A 6,049-nucleotide genomic window follows, 5' to 3' on the forward strand; every position below is an offset into this window, starting at 1 on the left:
CTTAATAAGGTTGAAATACATTTTTTTAAGTAGGCCTAGGTAGGTTGTACATGCCTTTATTATTATTGCATTATGTCAAATAAAGAGTTAATTATGACGAAAGATAAATGTTCAAATGTGTCATGGAATTGTTTCACCCTGCTGCAAATAGTTTTCTACAGAATAACCCCTTGGCTTGGAGGACATTATGGTTACTGGTAGAGTAGAATTCCACTACCTTGGTATGAGAGAACGACAGCGACAGAATTCAGAACATGGCCGTTCTTACAGTATTCTCCCTGTACATCAAGTCAGAACCGTAGCATAAATAAAGGGGGCAGACAATGAACGCTCTTACAATATTCGATGACGTCACGTGTGCTCCCTCTCCGGCCTCTAGGTCACCAGTCTACTCGTTATGGCGCACACCTGTCACCATCGTTACGCGCACCTGCGTGTCATCAGACAATACGAAGGACTGGTATGAACCGCACCGGGCTATGCACCCGCACTGGAAACACCGTGCGCTCCATAGCATAACACGGTGTCTGCCCGGTCTCTCTAGCCCACCGGTAAGCACAGGGAGTTTGCACAGGTCTCCTACCTGGCATAGCCATACTCCCTTTAAGCCCCCCCCCCCCCAATAATTATTTTGGGCTGCTTTTCGGGCTTCCATCCGCGTCGCCGTGCTGCCTCCTCATACCAGCGCCTCTCCGCTTTATCCTCCTCTATTTCCTCCTTGGGGCGGCGATATTCACCAGGCTGAGCCCAGGGTCCTTTTCCGTCCAGTTCTTCCTCCCATATCCAATTCTCCAAGTGGTGCAGCCTCTCCCACTGCAACTGCTCTTCACGATTAACAGGGAGAGTTGGCTCAGGTCTGACTCCTGACTCAGCCACTCTCCCTCTGAGCCCTCCCCCAATAAATATTTGGGGGTGACTTTCGGGTTTCGCTCTGCACCGCCGTGTCTTTCTTTTCGACTCCATTCTCCTATAGCCCTCTTCGCACTGCTCCAGCGAATCCCAGGCGGGCTCTGGCATTCTCTCTGGGTCGGCCGCCCACCTGTCTATTTCTTCCCACGTCGTATACTCCAAGCTTCTGCTGTCCATAACGTCCTCCCTTCGCTGCTGCCTGTTAACACGCTGCTCGGTCCGAGTGTGGTGGGTGATTCTGTAACGCCGTTCTTCGTTTGTCGAAAGAGAGTCGGACCGAAATGCCGCGTGGTGGTTACTCATGACTTTAATGGAAAAAGTGACACATGAAATAACTATACAAAGTACAAAAACAACAAACGGAACGAGAAACCTAATTACAGCCTGTCTGGTGAACTACACAGAGACAGGAACAATCACCCACGAAATACACAGTGAAACCCCGGCTACCTAAATACGGTTCCCAATCAGAGACAACGAGAATCACCTGACTCTGATTGAGAACCGCCTCAGGCAGCCAAGCCTATACAACACCCCTACTCAGCCGCAATCCCAAATACTACAAACCCCAATACGAAAATACAATAAACCCATGTCACACACTGGCCTGAACAAATAATTAAAGAAAACACAAAATACTAAGACCAAGGCGTGACACACACCTGTCACCATCGTTACGCGCACCTGCGCATCATCAGATTTACCTGGACTCCATCACTTCCCTGAATACCTTCCCTATATATCCCCAGGCATTATTGTTTCTATTCCTGTGTTATGTCTGTGTGATGAAGCAAAAAGAGACTATGTTTGCATGCAGCTTATTAACTCAATTTTTTTTTTACATTGTTTGCAAACTGATATGTGACACCTGCCCTGAATGGTGGGTCGCCACTTTTTTCGCCAAATTGTTCTTCTTGCATAGGGTATACTCACAGTGCTCAGTGTTTCCCCCTTTTTTACCACTTCATCCCTGGAGGATAACTAACCTAGCAAAATACACTAAGTGGCCAAAAGTATGTGGACACCTACTCGTTGAACATCTCATTCCAAAATCCTGGGTGGAGTTGGTTCCCCCTTTGCTGCTATAACAGTCTCCACTGTTCTGGGAAGGCTTTCAACTAGATGTTGTGTAACAGTATAATTTTAAACCGTCCCTCGCCCATACCCGGGCGCGAACCGGGGACCTTCTGCACACATCAACAACAGTCACCCACGAAGCATCGTTGTTACCCATCGCTCCACAAAAGCCGCGGCCCTTGCAGAGCAAGGGGAATTACTACTTCAAGGTCTCAGAGCAAGTGACGTAACCGCGCACACCGCTAACTAAGCTAGCCGTTTCACATCCGTTACAGTTGGAACATTGCTGTGGGGACTTGATTCCCCGTAGCAATGTCACTGGGCTCTTCAGTAAGGCCATTCTACTGCCACTGTTTGTCTATGGAGATTGCTTGGCGGTGTGCTCAATTTTATACACATCAGCAACGGGTGTGGCTGAAATAGCCAAATCCACTCATTTGACGGTTGTCCACATACTTCTGTGTATACAGTGTATATCTTTGCCCTTTTGAATAAGTAAAATCAAAGTGTATTGGTGGCTTACCCAGATTTGCAGGGAAATGTAGCAAAATGCATATGTTTCTAGCTCCAACACTAAGTTGCAATGCCATTTCAACTTAGTGGCTATACCACAGACGTCAGTAACTCAACACTTTTGCTAGTTTCTGAGCTCTGTTTAATATTTAACAGCATAATCAGGCACAAGGCCACAAAACAAAGTAAGGTGATAAGATATAATTGCCTATAGGTCAAAGTCTTTGTGTTGCAAGTTCAGTAGACCAGCCTTGTTAATGTTATTAAATATCAAATTACTTGATAGAACCGTGGGCTACAGTTTACAGTGAAGGTTTTATGAAATCTAATGGACAGTTTGAATAAAGATGGTTAGGCCTACGCGAAGAAAACAAATCCATTGTTTTAGGCTACGCATGCGCAGCAATGCGGTAAAAAAAAGGGGAAAAGGAGCTGCATTTGAACAAGGACGCATGCGTATGGCTCACCTACCAAGGGGCCAGAGATAGGCATTTCTAGAAAGGCTACAGTTGAGTCAAGTCGTCATCGAGGAGGTACTGGCACGTTATAATTTCCACGAACTCCATACATGAATGAATGCTCTTGGAAATAATCGTGTGCTTCCAATAACAACGCAACGATTTTTTTTTCTGATGTAAAAAGGAACTGCTAAATAAAATCCAATAACCTCGTGGATTGTACAACTGTTTTTATTGTCCAAGACAGGCATTTTGTGGTGGAACTATCAAGCCTATACCATGCCATATTCCTTTACACCTTCAGTCTTGGTCGACCCCTGGATTATATTGATCATGTGGCACCGTTTTATTATCCACACTTCTTCAAATGATCATGGAATAAATAAACGGAATAAACAAGTCTAATGTTGGAGGCAGGCAAATAAATACCTTACTGTGAAATACAATCTGCGCATACTAATAGTGGCCAGAAAACTGTTCTCAAAAGATAGAAAAGGACTGATAAAAAATCTACTCTGTAGGTGCCATAAATGTGGGGTTTAAATGAGGTAGGCCTATCTGCATTCGGCAAAAAACAGTGCCGAATAGATTTTTCCTGTGAGGCGTAATTTACAATGTCATGTTTATATTCGATGTAAATTTGAATTAGACTACTTTTGGGTGTCCAAATCAAAGTTTATTTGTCACGTTTGTCACGTTAGGTCTACACCTTACAGTGAAATGCTTACTTACAGGCTCTAACCAATAGCGCAACAAAAGTGTTAGGGGAACAATAGGTAAGTAAAGAAATAAAACAACAGTAAAAGGACAGGCCACATACAGTAGCGAGGCTATACAAGTAGCGAAGCTACATACAGACACCGGTTAGTTAGGCTGATTGAGGTAGTATGTACATGTAGATATGATTAAAGTGACTATGCATATATGATGAACAGATAGTAGCAGTAGCGTAAAAGAGGGGTTGGCGGGTAGCGGGACACAATTCAGATAGCCCGGTTAGCCAATGTGCGGGAGCACAAGTTGGTCGGCCCAATTTAGGTAGTATGTACATGAATGTATAGTTAAAGTGACTATTCATTTATGATAAACAGAGAGTAGCAGCAGCGTAAAAAGAGGTGTTGGGCGGGGGGGTCACACAATGCAAATAGTCCGGGTAGCCATTTGATTACCTGTGCCTTTTTGTCCTAGACTTGGCACTCTGGCGCTTGCCATGCGGTAGTAGAGAGAACAGTCTTTGACTGGGGTGGCTGGGGTTTTTAACCATTTTTAGGGCCTTCCTCTGACACCGGCTGGTGTGAGGTCCTGGATGGCAGGCAGCTTAGCCCCAGTGATGTACTGGGCCGTACGCACTACCCTCTGTAGTGCCTTGCGGTCAGAGGCCGAGGCAACTGGCCAGGATGCTCTCGATGTTGCAGCTGTAGAACCTTTTGAGGATCTCAGGACCCATGCCAAATCTTTTTAGTTTCCTGAGGGGGAATAGGCTTTGTCAGTGCCCTCTTCACGACTGTCTTGGTGTGTTTGGACCATTATAGTTTGTTGTTAATGAGAATGGGGGCATGCTCGGTCCTCATTTTTCTGTGGTCCACAATCATCTCCTAAATCTTGGTTACGTTGAGGTTGTTATTCTGGCACCACCCAGCCAGGTCTCTTATCTCCTCCCTATAGGCTGTCTCGTCATTGTCGGTGATCAGGCCTACCACTGTTGTGTTGTCTGCAAACTTAATGATGGTGTTGGAGTCGTGCCTGGCCGTGCAGTCATGAGTGAACAGGGAGTACAGGAGGGAGCTGAGCACGCACCCCTGGGGAGCTCCAGTGTTAAGGATCAGCATGGCAGATGTGTTGCTACCAACCCTCACCACCTGGGGGCGGCCCATCAGGAAGTCCAGGATCCAGTTGCAGAGGGAGGTGTTTAGTCCCAGGATCCTTAGGTTTAGTGATGAGCTTTGAGGGTACTATGGTGTTGAACGCTGAGCTGTGGTCAAAGATAGCATTCTCACATAAGTGTTCCTTTTGTCCAGGTGGGAAAGGGCAGTGTGGAGTGCAATAGAGATTGCATCATCTGTGGATCTGTTTGGGTGGTATGCAAATTGGAGTGGGTCTAGAGTTCCTGGGATAATGGTGTTGATGTGAGCCATGGCCAACCTTTCAAAGCACTTCATGGTTACGGAAGCGAGTGCTACGGGTCTGTAGTCATTTTGGCAGGTTGCCTTTGTGTTCTTGGGCACAGGGACTATGGTGGTCTGCTTGAAACATGTTGGTATTACAGACTCAATCAGGGACATGTTGAAAATGTCAGCGACGACACCTGCCAGTTGGTCAGCACGTGCCCGGAGCACACGTTCTGGTAATCCGTCTGGCCCCGCAGCCTTGTGTATGTTGACCTGTTTAAAGGTCTTACTCACGTCGGCTACAGAGAGCGTGATCACACAGTCGTCCAGAACAGCTCTCATGCATGCCTCAGTGTTGCTTGCCTCAAAGCGAGCATAGAAGTGATTTATCTCATCTGGTAGACTCGTGTCACTGGGCAGCTCGCAGCTGTGCTACTACCCTTTGTAGTCTGTAATCGTTTGCAAGCCCTGTCACATAAGACGAGCGTCAGAGCCGGTGTAGTATGATTCAATCCGGGAAAATGTATGGAGTGAAAAGTACAATATTTTCTTAAAAGGAATGTAGAGAAGTAAAAGTAAAAGTAGTCAAAAATATGAATAGAAAAGTAAAGTACAGATACCCCCCAAAAAAACACTTAAGTAGTACTTTAAACTATTTTTTATTTAAGTACTTTACACCACTGATAATAATAATACAAAATATAATTGAAGACTGATGCTCTAAGAGTCCCAGCACAAACAGTTTCTTCCCATGTCAATTAGTCTAACTCTGGTGGTCTTTGCCAGGTGTCAGGCATCTCCTCTGGTTCTTACTCCTCTGAGAATGTGGTAACTGGTAACTTCCTCTATATCCTGCAAAATACACACATTTATATTATGTAAGATACATTGAAATGACAGAAATATTTAGATAAATTGATAAACGTACAACAAGCTGGAAGAGCACGGTCAATTGAGGGACACTCATTCTCACCTGTGTTGTAG

Source organism: Oncorhynchus keta, chromosome 28, assembly GCF_023373465.1.
Source record: "Oncorhynchus keta strain PuntledgeMale-10-30-2019 chromosome 28, Oket_V2, whole genome shotgun sequence".
Taxonomy (NCBI): Eukaryota; Metazoa; Chordata; class Actinopteri; order Salmoniformes; family Salmonidae; genus Oncorhynchus; species Oncorhynchus keta.